The 20,000-nt window shown below is 36.7% G+C and overlaps 1 protein-coding gene across 1 annotated transcript in view; it reads left to right on the plus strand.

Annotated features, from left to right (window-relative positions):
• Positions 1-20,000, plus strand: part of LOC135082150 (alpha-tocopherol transfer protein-like) — a 28,649-nt gene that overhangs the window by 922 nt on the left and 7,727 nt on the right. The window lies entirely within an intron of this gene.

Consider the following 20,000-nt stretch of genomic DNA (forward strand, 5'->3'; position numbering starts at 1 on the left):
AAAATAACTTCCTTAAGTATTCTAGATTGTGATATTTAACCGTATAATATTCCAATACGGTAGTGGTATGGATAAATTATGGTATTTTATTTGAAGTGGTTTCTACATAATTAATATCTTGAAAACACCAGTTTTACAACTGCTTTGTTTATTAAGTAGCGCCTTGTATGGTACACCAAATGCGTAGATACTAACAAATCGACGTCGTATATGGTCATGGATACCATAAAGTTTTGGTTGGACACTTTTAGACAGAAAAATCATATTGTTCTTAAGCATATAAACATTTTCAAATTGAAATAATATTTTTAATTCAACTCTTAACTTGCAGAACTATTATTTGTTTAAATGAAAGTTTGATTATTTAAGTTTTTACTAGGTTTTCCCATGCATTTTCTACGCAGTAGTTGGGCTTCGATTCTTAAAATTAAATAAGACGCACTCAATCAGTAAACAACAATTTTCTAATGGCGGTTCCTATTTTGCATGGGACTAATGCCCGTTTTCACCATCAATCCCTAATTTTTAAATAATTTTAATTCAAAATAAATCCCTAAAGTGACCCCTATGAAAACAAAATTAATGTTATGTGTTAACATAGGGGTCACTTAAAATTAGGGATTGATGGTGAAAACGGGCATAAGTATCTTTGTATCTTTCTGAATAGATCAATCGCTACGTCCCTAAACGGTAGATGCATCAGAATCGAAATCTATTACAAATATTACATTGCCTAGAGACCCTGAGACCGTACAAAAGAAGACCAAAAACGTGTGAATTGTGTACCTAATCACCAGCAAGCTAACCTTTGCTTTATTTGGAACTGGTTCATAATGAGTATTCGTTTGTTTGTTTACCATAACTGTGAGGCGTCTTATATCTTGGTATGTGATATAGAGATAGATAACGCCGCGTTGTGCCGAAAATTGCACCAACTCATTGCACTTGGTGGACCGACGACATCATAAAGTTAGCAGTAGCAGGAAAGCGCTGGATGTAAGCCGCTACCAACCGGGTAACATGGAAAGCATTGGGGGAGGCCTATGTTCAGCAGTGGACGTCCTATGGCTGAGATGATGATGATGATGATTGCACTTGGTATGCTGACACTCCTATAAAAAAAAATAACTTCGAAAAGACTCCTACGTCGAGTGGGCCCACTCAACTTGACCCACGGTGAGGTTTTCCACAGAATGCATTATTTTGATTTTTTTTTGTGATAATGCACTAAACTATAAATTATCTACTTACTTAGTTAGCCACTATCTAATTAATCTTTTGTTCCTTCATTTTACCTTATTGACAAACGTCTAAATCTAGCTTTAATTAGAAGGTATCTAACGTAAAATCTACAAAAATAAAAACAATACTATGAACTCGACCGACCATACGACTCGTGTAACTTTTTTAAACAGCATTGATGTTCGTTTGTTTTCACGGGCTTCAGATTTTCTTTTGTTTCTGTTTGATGCCAAAATTGTCGGTTGATTGTTTATAAGTGAGTATTTTTTTAACACTTGGGGCCTTGTTCACCATCTCATTCTCCGAGTAAAGAGTCAAACGGGCAAGGTACAGTCAGCATCAAATAGTTGGTGACACCCGAAGTAGCCAAAAAGTTCGCAACACGTCTTTGTTACAATGAGGGTTTTCGTGATTGAAAAGTCCGCCAGATGGCAATACGTAGACGCGAGGTCCAAATGCTGCGTGATTGGTGGATTTTGACATATCTGTCAATGTCATGTCAAAAATAACCAATCATGCAGCATTTGGACCTCGCGTCTACGTATTGCCATCTGGCGGATTTTTCAATCGCGAAAACCTCATTGGAATAAGGTTGTGTTGTCATCTTTTTGGCCAGTTTGGATGTCACGAACTATTTGACGCTGCTGTGGATTACTAATGTTTGGCCAAAAAACGTTTCCCAAATTATCACATCGCAAACAACGTTTCGCAAATTTTAATTTGGCAAATTCTCATTTGGCAAAGCAACTTATTGCAAACTTTTAATTCGCAAATGTTGTTTTTGGCATATTATTGTTTAGCAAATTATTGTTTGGCAAAGTATGGTTTGCCAAATGTTTCATTAGGCAAAAATGTTTCACGATAAACTATTTACAAAATAATTTGATTGGTGCATAGAATGGATACAAATTAGCTTGTGGTTATTATTTTGTTTAGTGGGTAGTTAATACAAAATTTGTTCGACATTAATTTCCTTATTTCATTCTTTTTGTCGAAATTTCCATACGATTCATTAACAATAGAGGTGATTCTAGCGCTCGGCGGCCGCTGCCGCGGCACGCTTCGCTCGCCTTCGCGCATTAAGGGTCACTGTTCTAACCTAACCTAACCTACTTTTTTCTGTAATACCTACTTTTTGCAACCATACTATTTCCTGCAATGTTTTACATAAAATTCTTGTGAAAACCATGATCATGTGCCTTATACTTTGATTTGTGGGTAACGGTGGGTAAGTATGTGAAGTGTCAATTTGACCAAACAAATTATTTGGGATATAATATTTGGCAACATAAAACATTTGCTATATAAACATTTGCCAAGTAAAATTTGGCCAAATGATAATTTGACCAAATGAATTAGTTGCGAAAAGTACAGTTGCTAAAAGTTAATTTGGGAAATGAAACTTTGGCGATAAGTTGTTTGCGAAGTGAAATTTGGCGAAAAGTAATTTGGCCAAACGGAAGGATACCCGCTGCTGTACTTGTTGCTTAAAGTCACGAGTGGCAACGAAACTATGACACTGACAAGACTGACGCTAAAATTACTACTACTTAATTTTACTTACTAAAGCTGAGTTACACCACCTAACTTTGACCGTAACTATAACGTTACCTGGTGCTTTTTGTATGGAGTTTGGCAGATTTTTGACGTTTGTCAATGTTAAAGTAAGATGGTGCAACCCAGCCTAAATAGTGTTAATCAGGAAGTAACTAATCAGAACTTTACTCAGTAGTCTTGAAAGCCCTTGGTGTTGTAACTAATTAGTGTAAAAAATAATGTCTAATGGGTTGTCGCGTGTAAGTGCCACTGTATCTAAAATAATACTAGCAAAAAACCTCCTTCTGGCGCACAGTCGGGTAAAAATACAGGAATGATGATTACAAAACTATGAATGGAAGAAAACTACACAAACAATATCATACTTAGTACAGTCAGCATCAAATAGTTCGTGACACCCAAAGTGGCCAAAAAGTAACTTTTTGGCTACTTTGGGTGACATGAACTATTTGACCTGACTATAATAAAGACGCGTTGAGAACTTTTTGACGCTGACTGTACTATAAATTGTAAGCAAAGCCCAATTTTATCCTCAGGGTAGACTGCTATGGTCAAAACAGTATTTGTAGGTCACGATGGGTCGGACCTTGTCCTTATATAAAACTGGATTGGCAACAGTTTTCAAGATGACCAGGATCATTAATAAAGAGCTTTTTGGCTTAATTTGCCCCATTCAGATCGCCTTTAATTGAAGATGATTCGGAGAAATTACTTGGCATTCATGATGGATACCTTATCTGTTTCTGTGCGTACTTTTCACAAAACTACAAACTTAATTTTCTTCGTAAAGCAAATAAATCCATTCGAAGATAAATAATATGTACCTACCTAGTTCTAAGAATTTACCTTTTTTTTTTAAACTGTCAAGAATATTTTCAAAAAAAATATTCAATTTACAGGCAACTACCGTTTCATAATGTTTTCTTATAACAATAGATGGAATTTATCAACAATCTTACCACCGATTGAATCCGGTAATTTTGTCACCTAATTACTTGAAAACAAGAGTTGGAATCGCTCAGTGTCGTAAAATAAAATTTTCTTAAATCATTAGAGTCATAATTATACAGCTCGGTGCCAATCTAATTCAGCTTTACTTGTTTGCAAGATTATGAGTTTTTATTGGCGCGGCTCATCATTACGACAAAACCCCGATTACTCTAAAACGTGTCATAATAGTGCAGCGGTCACCTCTACAACAATAACAAGCGCATCACTAAAGCTGAGTTGCACCATCTTACTTTAACTTTGACAAATGTCAAAGATCTGTCAAACTCCATACAAAATACACCGATTAACGTCATAGTTACCGTTAAAGTTAGGTGGTGCAACTCAGCCAAAGTTTATCGAAGAAATAAGTTCACTACGTATTACTTGAGGAAATGTCTCGCCTCTGACCTCTACCAACGTCAGCCCACGCGCAAAACAACTGCTACACGTTATCGATACATTTTAATCGATGCCCGCACATCACTACGCCTGATGCGGGAAGTAACCTTGGCTCGGCCTTCTCGGACTATAGTAGCTGCTTTTGAAATGCAGTTGGGTGTTTATAGTTTATTAATAAGCTTGCAATATTCTATGATTATTGGACTACTAGCTTTTGCCCGCGGTTTCACCCGTGAAATTTAGTTTGTCAAGATCGTCATAAATTATAGCCTATATGTTAATCTGGGTTATAAACAATAATACCTACTGTAAAGTTTCAACAAAATCCGTTCAGTAGTGTTTGCGTGAAAGAGTAACAAACATCCAGACATCCAGACATCCAGACATCCAGACATCCTGACATCCACACAAACTTTCGCATTTATAAAATATTATAGGTATAAGTATATAAGTAAGTAGGATATTAGTAGGATAGTAGGATGATCCGATTTGTGATGGATATGTGGATTGTGGCGATCGAATTTTGTAAACAAAACGCGGGATTTGTAAATCTTATGGCAGATAATTGAGGAGGAAATAGACGCTGTTAGATGCATGTATTTTGGAATTTAGATTAGTGATGTTGATGAAGTTAAATCTTCACAATGTAGTACACAATATTGGCCTATATTTGGCGGTCTTGCCTTTGACTTTTTGTTAAATTTAAACCTATTCAGTATAAAATTATTTTGTCATTTAATGGTAACACAAATTGCTACCAGTGAACAAAATTCAAAACTTTACTTTTTTACGTTTTTAGTTAATTACGCATAAATGTGTGTACTTATAACTTTTTTGTTAGAGTTCCACAGTCGTACCTTCATCATTATTTGACATCAAAGTTGACAGTTCTGTGTTGAGATTTTTTTTATTATTATTAAATTGGTGGGACCCAATCTAGCCGCAATTTCAATAAATACAAAAACTAGATTAGATATCCTCCATCTAATAAATTATTTACCCTTAATGATTCACAGACCAATCCTTGGATTTACTAATCCAAATCTATCTTTTATTTCCTCGTTACGACATGCCTAGAATATGCAACCTATTGTCTATTATAAACATTAATAAAAATAGTATATGTATATCAGTCAATGAACGCGGAACTCGTACAATCACATACAATCAATAACATACAACATACAGCTCACCTCGTCTGAACTCGGAGGTCGTATTCAAATGGTGCCGATGCTATCGCGAATTTAAATAAACAATGCTACGACTTATTTATTTGTATTATATACTAGCTTTCCGCCCGCAGCTTCGCCCGGGGTTTTCCGGAAATTATTCGAATTTTTCTTGCCGTAAAAACCATCCTTGGACTTCAACGAACATTAAAAAAATAATTCGTAAAATTGGTCCAGGCGTTGTTGAGTTATGCGCTTACCAACACATTTTGCGATTCATTTTTATAATATAGACTAGCGGCCGCCCGCGGCTTCGCCCGCGTGGAATTTTTCGGTTTTTATACAGGGTGGAAACGTTAAGTGATCTCATTCAATTATTTCTAAACTAAACAAGATATCGGAAAACTGGTTACTGATCTTGAAAGTGCTTCACGAGCTCTATCCAACGGTACCAATAATAGGTTACAGAATTAACTGAATCTATCCGAAAATTAAGTGTTTTTAGCCTCCATATTAAATGTATGCCAGCCAAAAAATATTATTAGAAGTATTTTTTTAATTAATAATAATAAACACTTAAAATGAACTCGTAAATTACATTCCTATTTAAAATTATTCATGGAAAACATTGGTTTTAGGCTTTACTTGCTATAATTTATCAAGACTTGAGTGCCATGACTGTGGCTGTACTAAATGTATGGAAGCTGGAAACATTGAATTTTTGGATGGATCCAGTTTATTTTGTAACCTATTATTGGTATCGTTGGATAGAGCTCGTGAAGCACTTTTAGGATCAGTAACCAGTTTTTGAATATCTTGTATAGTTTTTAATATTTTGTGGTTTTACTAAATGTATGGAAGCTAGAAACATTGAATTTTTGGATGGATCCAGTTTATTTTGTAACCTATTATTGGTATCGTTGGATAGAGCTCGTGAAGCACTTTCAGGATCAGTAACCAGTTTTTGAATTTCTTGTATAGTTTTTAATATTTTGTGGTTTTACTAAATGTATGGAAGCTGGAAACATTGAATTTTCGGATAGATCCAGTTTATTATTTAACCTATTATTGGTACCGTTTGAAAGAGCTTGTGAAGCACTTTCAGAATCAGTAATCAGTTTTTAGATATCTTGTATAGTTTAGAAATAATCGCGTGAGATCACTTAACGTTTCCACCCTGTATAGTAACCTATGACACTCAGCAATAATGTGGCTTTCTATTGGTGAAAGAATTTTAAAATCGGTTCAGTAGATCCCGAAATTACCCCTTACAATTTAACAAAAATACAAACACACAAACTTTACCTCTTTATAATATTAGTATAGATTATGTACTCAAACCCACCACCACCCATGGTTCTTCCTGCCTCACGGCATACGAACCGAATCTCGGGAGAGCGCGCGGGTACTTGCTCTGGGCTCTTTTCCCCGGGGCGCTTTGCTTGACTCCCTACAAATTTATCTGATCCATGTCCCTTCTCATAGTCAATTCTCCCCCTTCCGGGGCTTGTCACCACAAATACGGTACTTCGCGTCGGGCTGCTATCGTTGTATGTCATCACTTCTTCTCATAGATTATGTACTAACTTTTCCCACAGCTTCGTTAATCGTTGCACCCCTGTTTCATCTGCTTAGAAGATGAATTTTGGAAAATCCTTGTGTTGTGGAGGCCAAAGAGAGGCCAATGAGCTTACCATGAGTTTAAATTAGATTAGTTTACATAACGTAAATAAAAATACATTAAAAATGTATGACAGATTGTACAGCACCTCTAGCGGCTACTTTCAAGAAGTAAAATCTTCATGGATATTTTTGATGCACTCGCTAGCAAACACTAATGTAAACTCACTGATATTAATTTGACCCTTACGCCCGTATTCACAAACATTACTATGAGGTCTTACAGTGCGCGTGGACGCACAGGGTGACACACGAACCAATCACAGAGCTCTATACAACGCTGTGCGTTCGATTTGAGGCTTCACTTAAGCAAGCATCGTTAGTGAATACGGGAATTAGTCCCCTTATTTATGACATCCATTGGGAAGAGTGGGACTGATCTTATTCTTCTTTGCCGGAACTATGAAATATTATGGTCAAAATGATTTGATCTAAAAGCAAGATAATTAATATACCATGTGGAAGTTTTTAAGATTTAAACGTAGGCCCTCTACAAAAAGTAATTATAGTTGATTCATCGAACAATTCATAATATCGGTTTTTATACATCGTTTTTGCCTTCAATTCATATCAATGAACATGTAAAAAGCGATCATTACAATGAGAATAAGATCATATTATCATTTAAAGATAACACAAAAACTTTCCGCTTAGTGTTGTTAGTTTTTACTGATGGTCGTGATTTCTCAAGGTGTTGAGTTTTTGTGGGTTTTGGCAGGCCTGTTCATCTCCGCGAGTTTACATCGAAAACAAAACACGCACGATGGCCCACCTACAGGATACTATTCGACAAGGCCTCACATACGAGCGAACATTGACTCACGCACGCGTATTCTTGTGTATGATGGAAGAAAATAAAGAAAATGGTGTACTAAATACTGTGCAGTATTTAACTGCCTAAATAATAATAAAAACACAGAATGTACTTTTTTAACTTGCCTCAAGACACTAAGAGGTAAATAAGTAGTTAATATTATTCATGATAATTCATGCTAAATCATGTATTTCCTCCGCCATTTCCCGCAGTTTGGCACCTCACGTCACATCATTTTACCGAAGTCAGCCCTATAGCTTCGGCGCAGTGCCGATCACTGACGTTTGTCAACAAAATGGTGCTTGACTCTTTAGACAGGCTAAATTACACCATATTGTTAATGACATTGAGCACACATTTTTTTAAATACCTTCGCGAAGTAAAACTTCTGTACGTAGTACTTATTATTATTCTGTGGTACTACGTACAGAAGGTTTACTTCGCGAAGGTATTTAATAAAATATGCTCAATGTCATTAACAATATAGTGTAATTTAGCTTGTCTCAAGAGGCAAGCACCATTTTGTTGACAAACGTCAGTGATCGGTACTGCGCCGAAGTCTGACTGACTTCGGTAAAATTATGTGTGACGTGAGGTGCCAAACTGCAGAAAATGGCGGAGGAAATACATGATTAAGCATGAATTTTATCATGAATAATGTTAACCACTTATTTTCCTCTCAGTGTCTTCGGGCAACTTAAAAAAGTACATTCTGTGTTTTTAGGGTGTGTGACAGTTTATATAAGTTTATATGATATAAATTCATTTCAATAACGTTCATATTGTATAATAAACGTATGTTATAATAACACTTGATATAATTTTTTAACATATAATGTTTACTTCATATAATATATCATTTCTAATAATGTAATTTCAGATACCAATCAAAACGCATAAAGACATTTGATATAAACCTTACTTAATCTAAGACTCATTTGATGTAATTTTGTTTAAAATAAATAATATTTCATATAACCATTACATAAAATAAATATTATTTGTTATAACGACTAGGTATTTGGTATACTCTTTAATTGATATAATTTCTGATAGATATAACTTTTAGTATGTTCTTCTTTAGCTTGACTTATAAATATGACTTTAGTGACAAAAACGAATCGCCGTAAAACCGACTCCACGTAGTCTTGTCTGCCCTACCCCTAGAGTGTAATTTAGAAGCGCGTAGGCACGGAGGGGCGAGGCGGCCCGCGGGCTGAGGAGCAGGTGGCTGGAAGCGAGGCGCCGCGGAAGCCGGCCAGCATGCCGAAGACGCGGTGTCGAGCGAAAGCCATCTGCGACGATTAGCACGCGAGGGACCGCCAGAGCCCCGCAGTGCCGGAGCCGTGACAGAAGTCTCAAGTTTTTAGTCAAAGGACATTGTCAGAAACCGCCTAAAAAACCGCCCAAAAACATTAACCCATCATAATTATTTTCTATTTTTTTTAATACATTAAGCACCCTTTCATTCTAATGGACACTTAAGCATTGAAAAATTAAATAAATAAGTCTTTTAACGTTTATTCTATAATACTATTACAACTTCCGGACGTTTTGGTGCGTGGCATGGTCTAAAACCTATCAAGTTCCATAATTTTTGCCGATAAAATCTGTACGAGGCATTACCGTACTTTATTGCTGGGAGTCCATGTATAGTGATGTTCCTGCGGCCATCATAGACAATAAAATATCGATTTTGAAAATAAAATAAATCGATTAAACTGCTTTGAAGACTAGATTTGCGTTAAAAGCTAAAAAGATATTGACAGTTTGACACTATTACAAGAAGATATCTAAAGTGTCCAACTGGTCGAAGGTCGTAAATAAAATAAAAATAATTAGGACCATAAACTGATATTCATGGTATCATAACTGTAAAAGTGTCAGAATCCGATGTTGAATCCAATGCCAGTTGAAGTGTGAGAAACATATATATTTTTTTTTTATGTGACAGGAGGCAAATGAGCAGACGGATCACCTGATATCAACCTAGTATAGTTGCCAGTCTCTCATAATCTATGCCAATGAGGGTTTTCGCGATTGAAAAATCCGCCAGATGGCAATACGTAGACGTGAGGTCCAAATGCTGCATGATTGGTTATTTTTGACATGACATTGACAGATATCCACCAATCATGCAGCATTTGGACCTCGCGTCTACGTATTGCCATCTCGCGGATTTTTCAATCGCGAAAACCCTCATTCATAGCACATGTATAATAATAGACCAAATGAACTTTTATAGATTGTGAAAGAGAAGATAAAGATTTTATTATTTTATTAAAATCTTGCCACGAGGTAGTTTTTCAGTAGAAACCAGGATTGGATAATCGCTACAGGCAAGTATCAGAACATTTTATAAATATTTTTAATCGATTATATCCATGTGAATCGTTTTAATAAATTGTCATTTTACTTTTTCAATTAAAACTTTTTCAATCCCTAGTCTTGTCAAACTGTCATAATGTCAACAAATTATAAATGTCACGTCAGTTGACTCAATTTCAGTCTTCTGTGCGTTTATTGTATTTTTATTTCAATGAAATAGTGCTAAAGGGTTAGTACTAAAACTGAAAGCCTTTTTTCAGAAAGAAAACCAATGTGGTGCCCTTATTATTCATGCTGTTTGAAAGTTACAAGTCAGTGATACAGAGTTGCCGACATTATAACTCCGTAGTGATACCATACCAAAGAAGAAGTTTTCCTAAACACTTGTGTTGTTTTTATATGTGATCGAATAAAAAGGATTAATTCTACTGCTCAAATGGAATAACTTATCCCAAGAGACCGAATATAAAAAAAACCTCTCCATAGAAATTATCACCATCACGAGGATGTGAATTTTTTTGAGAATTTGATATTGGTCCTGTAAGAAAAGTAGTTGTATTTCAGTAGTAGAATCAACCCTTCTTGTTTCATCAGCAAGAGTAACTATAAAAACGCCCTGTAGGTAGGTATTATTAAGCTGAAGAGTTTGTTTAGTGTCAAAGACTGTCACACAGTGTAACTTAAATTGGCATATTATGATAATGAACATAAAAACTTAAATAAATATTTATGTTAATATTTTTTCTATTTATTTATTTTCCCAAAGCTTCACAGTGACAGCTGAAACAGCAATACTGTTAACAAAACAGTAAAACTAAACTTGGAACAAACTGTTACAAATATGAGGGGTTTAATATTTTACAAATTAAAATAAAACCGCATGTTGCTTTACTTTCTCGTATAGGTAATAAATGTAATTAATGGCTAGATTATTAATGTTACTTTGTTACCCTCAATAGTGAGGAAATCTTATAAAATGGTAACCCTGATTTTTATTGTCATTCAAGTGCTCTTTCTTCGCATAGGCTTCTGTGATTTGGCCAAGGGCCACACACATTGCGATAACATTATGCGACATTGATTTGACAGCAGCGGAGTGAAGTCTTGCGACTATGCAAAATGATACCCTGTAATCGTAGCGCATACAGACATAGACTGGGCGGGGCACATAGCTCGTAGAGCTGATGGCCGCTGGGGCAGGAAAGTTCTTGAGTGGCGACCACGAGCCGAAAGACGTAGCGTGGGCAGGCCTCCCACTAGGTGGACCGACGATCTGGTGAAGGTCGCGGGAGGTGCCTGTATGCGAGCGGTGCAGGATCGGTCTTCGTGGAAATCCTTGGGGGAGGCCTTTGTCCAGCAGTGGACGTCTTTTCGGCTGAAACGAACGAACGAACGATACGTATTACCACTATTTACCAGACATTACTATTTATTGCATACTCGCCGGATTACACGTAGGAGCACGCGCGTAACAGCTTCGGCCTTGCATTATTATAAGATCTTGTTCCGCCCTTTTACGAACTTCCTCCGTGAGGATATCCCCGCCGAATTCTATGATGAACCTATCAAAAGTCATATTCTGCAATGTCAACCCACCACAAGGTGGACCGACGACCTGATAAAGGTAGCGGGAAGGCGCTGGATGCAGGCCGCTACCAACCGTGCGATGTGGAAGTCATTGGGGGAGGCCTATGTTCAGTAGTGGACGTCCTGTGGCTGAAATGATGATGATGATGAAGAAATGAATGAAAATGACAAATCTTCGCACGTGTATAATACCGTGCCAAAGTAATCATATAATTTTGGCACCTTAATAACTATTGCCGTTTTTGTTGTAAAGATCATGCAGCGCTACTTGCGGATATTATTGGAAAGAAAACTATGTGGGCTCTAGATCTGAAGCCGCTTTAACGAACACGAAGTGCTCATACAATGCGGCGTATTTTCTTCCAGTCTTTAGTCAGGACTTTAGTCGAATTAAAACCCCGGTTGAACGTGATATAGCCGCACTAGAATACGATGCTTTTTTGCATAATCGCAAGACTTCGTTCCGGTGTCGACCGAATGTTATCATGATGTATGTGGCCCAGGGGTTACCGTAGCCGCTAAGGTTTGAAACTTCTTGCTTAAAATATTGTAGTCTTTGGCATAGACTACGATGGTAGTCATGGAGATAGGAGTTTGTTATCTCGTGTCAGATGTAAATGGTGAAAAGAAAACTCATGATTCGTGGTATTTTTATGTAATATGTAGGTATTTTATAAAAGTGGAACCCCGAGTGATCTCCAAAACCCATTCTATTATTATATACGATTCGGCTTCGATATCTATAATACAATAGGAGTTTATTTCATGTGTCAGATGACAAGGGTGGAAACAACCTACGATTCATGTTGTTTATTTACGTGCAATATGTGGGCATATTGTAAAAGTGGAATGCCGAGTTGTATTTCTAAAACTTGTTCTATTATTTTATACTATTTGGCTGCGACTCGGCGTGACGACAATACAAAACATTTTTCGCGAATCGGTGTTCATACATTCACACAATACATTAGACGCCATGTTGTCATAAACGACATATTATAAAATCGCTGTGATTTAATATTCTTAATCATTAATTTTATGGCAAGTGTCCATCAGGAATCATTGTTCTTACACACAGAATCGTATTATTTCGCTTTCGGGTAGTAATATGTCAAAATTGTTGGTTCTTTAGGCGAACAATGTATGGAGAACGAACATTGTCCTTTGCATGCTGCATGCCTGCTTGCTTGCTTGCCTGCTTGCTTGCTTGCTTGCCTGCTTGCTTGCTTGCCTGCTTGCTTGCTTGCCTGCTTGCTTGCCTGCTTGCTAGCTTGCTTGCTTGCTAGCTTGCTTGCCTGCTTGCTTGCCTGCCTGCATGCTAGCTTGCTTGCTCGCTTGCTTGCTTGCTCGTTTGCTAGCTTGCTTGTTTGATTGCTTGCTTGCTGCATGCAATGCTTATTATAACAATTGAACTTTATATAAAATTATTATTGTTATATGATTTAAGTTTTATAGGAAAAGAATTTTATCTCATTTGATTGTTCGACACTTTATTTTTATATGATTTGAATGTTAGATAATTGTTTTAAATTTTATACATTGTAAGTTTTATAGAAAATATTCATTATATCAAACCATTTTATATCAGTTAATAGTTATTTGTCTTAAAATTATTCGTTTTATAATTATATTATTCGTTTATTATAGTAAATAATTATTATATTAAATGATTTTATATAATTTGATGTTATATCCTCTAAGTATTATATGATATGTAGTTATATCATACATTACACACCCGTGTTTTTATTATTATTTAGGCAGTTAAACACTGCACAGTATTTAGTACACCATTTTGTTTATTTTTTTCCATCACACACTAGAATACGCGTGCGTGAGTCAATGCTCGCTCGTATGCGCGTACACGCCTTGACGAATAGTAATCCTGTAGGTGGGCCATCGTGCTTGTTTTGTTTTCGATGTAAACTCGCGGAGATGAACAGGCCTGGTTTTGGTACAAGTCGTGGGAGTAAGTAAGTACCTACCTACTTGACATAGTATTAGTCACTCTAAGCGTTTTAATGCTACGCATTAGAACCTTAACTTTAAACTCCTATGTTCTTCTGATTAGTTTCGTTGCGGGTCCAATGACAGTTTAACTTTCCCCCGGTTGGGCTTTTATTGGCGGTCAAGCTGTAGATCGGCTACACAGGAGTTGCAGCGGTGGTAACGAGAGGTGGGAATAGTCCCGTATTAGGATATTTTATTAATTAAAATATCTTCGCATCATTTCTAGGTTATGATGGGTCAACCCAACCCAAGACATCTACTATATAAAAATAAGTCGGGTTTTCCTTCCTGACGCTATAACTCCAGAACGCACCAATTTCCACGGTTTTGCATTCGTTGGAAAGGTCTCGGGCTCCGTGAGGTTTATAGCAAAGAAAATTCAGGAAAATTTAACAAACGAAATTCCACGCGGTCGAAGCCGCGGGCGGAGTGCTAGTTTATTTATAAATTAAGTGATTTAATTTCAATTCTTCTCTTAAAATGCCCCAACATGGGAAGTGTAAGAAAGAAGTAGGGCTGCTGCAGTGGAGACTATATTACCTGATGATAGATAACACTCTTAACATGGCTATTGAATAACAAATAAATTGAGGCGGGTCGTTACATTCCCTCTAATATGGTCGAGTGAAGCGATGGCTGGTTCACTCGTCATGTCTGTGAACAGGCGCTGCTTTCGGGGACTGGTCAATCCAAGTTATTCAAATTTATGTATGCGAGTCATTTCTACTAGTATCTTAATATCTAACTCTAGATATTAGCACGTCACTACCTTGTTTAATATACCACGCAATCTTGTATACCCATTCTTATAAGATACACCATACAAGAATGCGTGGTAAATTCAGAGAACTGCTCCTGAATCGATAATGTACCTACTACTGCTATTTCTATTTATTTATATTAAGGCTTGGTATTTCTGCTAAAGTAGGTATTTCGCGCTGTCAAAATCTGCGCGCGCAATACTTCGCCGAAGACAGCGCGCCAAAGAGCTCTCGCGGCTACACAGTATAGAAATACGCAGTTGGTTAGGTTAGGTTGACTTCCTTCCGTTCAAGCGTCACACTCACAGCACTTTCTAATACAAATCATATCCAAGTGATACAAATTAAAACAACTTTCAAAATTTTTGGGAATATATTTTAGAATCGAATAAATATAGAATATAACTGCCAAAGTAAACACGGTTCAAAGAGGCGTGGCGTCACCCGACCTTCCGGAAGTTCCGCGCCGGCTAAAAGAATTTCAAGATTACGTCACCCGACCTATCCTCGTAGATCCTCGGGAGCTTGAGCGATTGGAAAAATTACATTAATCAGTACACGCATCAATTTTGTTCAGTCTTTTTGTTTATTAATAAATAAAAATATCATACTAAAATTGCATACATATTTGTTTGTATTGGTCTGGGTGTTTTCTTTCCATAATTTATGTATAACGTATGTACAGGGCTCTGTATCGAAAATCACTATGAGCAATAAGCATCACACACGGTTACCTGGAGTGCATTACCGCAGCAAAAAGCTTGCCATCTTAAATGAACGGTATAATATCGAGGTTTCGTCAGTACAGTTGCGAACAAAGGTGTTTGTGTGGTGTAGTTGAGTTGAGAGGTCAGATTTAAAATAATAAAACGAACAGTTTATTTTTTAAATACATTTTAAAAATAATTTACATTACAGATAACAATGAGAGGATGACATTGCAAGGTGGTGCCAGTCCAGTCTTAAATCCGTTGATATATGCTGCATCTGCCATGTTTTTGGCTAGAAGATTCTTCTATCTTGCAGCTTAGACCTTTAGCTACAGACCTTAGACAGTATTTTTGTGAAAATTCTTACGCATGGTGGAGGAAGGGACGCTCTAGAGACTCAAGTCTACAAGGAGTCATATGAACTCCAGTTTTAAATCCGTTGACATCTGCTGCATCTGCCATCTTTTTGGCTAGAAGATTCTTCTATCTTACAGCTTGTAGTAGTACTAAACAGCGGGGTGTCAGACTGAGCTAGCTAAGACGCCCCGTTGCAAGCTTAGACCTTTAGCTACAGACCTTAGACAGTATTTTTTATTATTTATTTGTGTCAGTGTGCTCTTCTAAACAGTGTAAGACGATTGTATGTAGGTAGGTACTATTAAAATGTAATTTTAACTCATTGGTTTTGTCTCATATTTGAGGAATGTACTATGTATCATGAGTAGAGTCTTCGTTTAAAAGGATGCGAACGATTTAAATTTCAATAGGTAGACAAAATTGATAATTTTTAATTATCAAAAATTTAAGCTTCCTCCAGTAACACTGATATTATTATACTGTGACTCATCATAGTCATCATTGTCAAAAATATTGAAAAATCGCGAACTGTCACGGCCAAAAAACTGACACGCGTCCGTCCTCCGTAAGCGCCACCGCGCGACTGATTGTGATTGTCCAAGCCGTCATGGACGATTTTTTCCACATTTTTTAACATAGTAACTAAATAAGACGCAATATAAAAATTTCATCCGTTAAAAGCCCTCAAGTTATTTCTGAACTTTAGTTTAGTAAAAGATTTAGAATCTCAAATCGCTTATTTTAAAAATAAAACCATAAATAGAAAACGAATAGAGGTAACTTTGGGAATTTATTCTATCGAGTCAACTTCATCAAATCGTGTTTCCATCCGTTAATAGCAAATATCCTCAACTATGCCCAATAAAAATCTTAGCCTTTAATTTTACTGTTTAGTACCTCAAAAATGAAAAATGAAAACCTCATTTTCGCCATTTTCTCTGCTACCCGGCCTTAACCGGCAGACAGTGGTGACTGATGATCTTGTTGCGGCACTTCTTCTCAGCACTTGCCAAATGTTGGTCTCGAAGCGCTGGTAGGGTAAAAAGATTATGAGACATGTAGAGGCTCCTTAAGAGCAAATATAAATAAATATTTGACGATTTGTAAGTACTAGTTAATGAATTAGTCTATACAAATAAAGAAATTTTTACTTTTTTGAAGCAGTGAAGTGCATTAGTAGGTATTGTTCTGGGATAGGCAGTAGATACATACAGTCAGCGTCAAAATATTTAGTTCGTGACACCCAAAGTAGCTAAATTAATAAGTTCGCAACCATTGGAATATGGTTGTTGTCAACTTTTTGGCTACTTTGGGTTTTACGAACTTTTTGACGCTGACTGTACAAGCCAATGATTTGTGCAAAACATGAAACGGTAAAAATGCTTTGTGTATTTGTATTTAAATTATCTCTTTTTTTAACAAACTGGTATGTGCTGCTTAGTCACACGCCTGCCCATTATCATTAAAGTTTATGTTTATTTATCTACCTAATTAAAATCATGGATGGGGCCAAAAATACTTAATAATAAAACTAGTAAGAAATGAATCAACATTCAAAATTCAATCAAACTAATTGATTAATATCGCAAAGTCACATTCAGTCAGTGTCCCATTAAAATTATTTGTAGATTATTTTGCAATAAAAATGTATGATTCTATTGTTGTCGACAGTTCTTATCAACTACTCGTATAAATAAAATATTTGTTCCCATACTACATTAAATGCCACAATGTAACTTGTATAAGTTAGTTTAGCAGTACTTATTATTATTCTGTGGTTTAGCTTAGCTCACATAGCTTACACAGTTTCCCATAGCGTTTGAAATGAAAAAAATTAAAAAAATTAAAATTATTGCCAGATCAACTAGTACAAAAACAAAAAAAAAGTGGAGTGGAGGACACTAGGCATTGCCTGTCATGTGGAGAAAGAAATTTGTTTGTATAGTTTCCACACACAACTAAGGAAAAACTGCGTCAACTTAGCTTGCTGATCTTGGTCTAAAGTTAAATGATTGACAAGAACAATGTCCTTCAGGTCTAGTGAGGTTGCTGGTTTTTTTACAAATAACTCTATACATAATAACCCTCATTCTGGCATAATCGGGTAAAAAAGCTTGTGGATTGTAGGTATACGGCTTAGCTAAGTCAGTGCCTGAGGTAAGGGGGCGGCACGGGAGGTGTGACATTGACATACGTACTATGGAATGACAGAGTTTAAAAATCTTAGGGAGATCTGAAGTCTAGCTGACATTTGACGGTCACAAACAGCCTCCAGTGCAGGCACTGACTCACTTTAAGCGCTAGATAGTCGCGTTTGGAATCCCAAAAAGTATTTTATGTACAAACTAGCTTTCCGCCCGCGGCTTCGCCCGCGTGGAATTTTGTCTGTCACAGAAAAACTTTATCGCGCGCGTCCCTGTTTCAAAAACCGGGATAAAAACTATCCTATGTTCTTTCCCGGGACTCAAACTATCTCTATGCCAAATTTCATCAAAATCGGTTGCGAGGTTTAAGCGGGAAAGCGTAACAGACAGACAGACAGACAGACAGACAGACAGACAGACAGACAGACAGACAGAGTTACTTTCGCATTTATAATATTAGTTGGGATAGATCTATGTCTACTTAATATTACCCAACATCCAACCTTTGTGCCCATTGAAAGTGGAGAATACTACGTGTAATGCCAAGGCAACTCGTGATAGGATACGATGCCATTTGACGAGGCATTGTTTAGCAGATCCTGTTTGAATTTGTGCAGATCGGCATGAATATTTAGATTAGAGTATGATATTGAAATACTTAGGTATGTAGCTACCGCTTTTATCCTAAAACCTACATTACAAAATTGGACCAACTACAGGGCTTTTATAAGAGATGTTATTTTGATATTGAAGGAAAAATTCATTTTTAAATATAAATGATCGGATGTTTATTTCATTACAAAGAGGAAGGTATGCCGTTAATAAAATCAGGCAAATTACCACCACGTCCACGCTTACAGGACCATTTATCCTTTTCATGAAATTTAAAAAAAACAAATCGCAAACTGGCTGCCCTAGTGCCCTATGTCCTCGGTAGCCTTACTTTCAACAAGACGGCGCTACGTGCCACACAAGCAACGAAACCATTGATCTTTTACGGGAAAAGTCTCCGGACCGTATCTTTCGTACTTTTACATAAATCCGTCCAATTTTCCCCGTGTTTTCAAAAGGCCAGTGACCTCAACCTTACTGTCATTTACGTTTCTGTCATACGCACTAACGGTGAAACACCGGACATCGCCGATCTACATAATAATGACAAGAAAAGACAAATGACTAACGCTAAGCGTGTTTTACACGATTTCTGACCATAATGAGTTACGGTTAACTTGGTATATGATTATTCTCGTACTTAAAGTACAGTTGACAACATAGGATTTTAAACTTTATTCCCTAACTACTTAGCGGCCGCCTGCGACTTCGTACGCATGGATCCCGTTTTACCACCTTATGGGTGGAGTTTCGTAAAATCCTTTCTTAGCGGATGCCTACACGTCATAACATCTACCTGCATGCCAAATTTCAGCCCGATCCGTCCAGTGGTTTGGGTTGTGCGTTGATAGATCACTATGTCAGTCAGTCAGTCAGTCACCTTTGAGTTATAAGATTCACTGTTCACTGAGTGTGTTAAGATTTGATTCTTCATCGTAAGTTTCATTTATGTGTTCATTATGCTTTTAAATGCTGTTGTAGGTATAAGCGAGGAGACGGAAAATCTAAAGACATAAAATTGATGAAAATCCATGGATTTCCTCAGGATGTTGGGCTACCCGATTCGAAGATGATAAGTTGATAGTACTCACCTATGAGTCAATACTAATTGCACTGAAAAATAACCCTAGATGCGCCAATGTGAGTCTACCTATTAGTTGGATTTAAAGATACTCGTATACAATTGAAGGAAATCCATTGATTTTCCTACACAGGTAATTTGATTCGTAAAGGTTTCCTATTTCTAGCGGGAAGATACATTCCGCAAACCGCAATTACATAACACCAGGACATCACTTGATACTGTGTACAATCAGTCATTATTTAAAGCAAAGATTCCCAAACTTTTATTGGCGCCTGATGAAAAAAGAGGTGTTAATTTAGATTTGTTTATCTGTGATATTCTAACTCCCACAAATTATTAAGGCTAAGTAGCAATACCTTACTTTAACATTAAGTTGAAGCGGTATAGAGCTCACTTGCATTTTAAATAAATAAATAAATAGAGAGGATTTAGAAACCCGTAAAGATCTGCGAGCTTTATAACCATAACTGGTCTTTTTTGTATAGAGTTTGACAGACTTGACGTCTGTTATAGAATAAGAGGGTGCAATCCAGACTTTTTAAGTAGTAGTTATTTT

This window comes from Ostrinia nubilalis, chromosome 21 (genome assembly GCF_963855985.1).
Source record: "Ostrinia nubilalis chromosome 21, ilOstNubi1.1, whole genome shotgun sequence".
In the NCBI taxonomy this organism is placed as follows: Eukaryota; Metazoa; Arthropoda; class Insecta; order Lepidoptera; family Crambidae; genus Ostrinia; species Ostrinia nubilalis.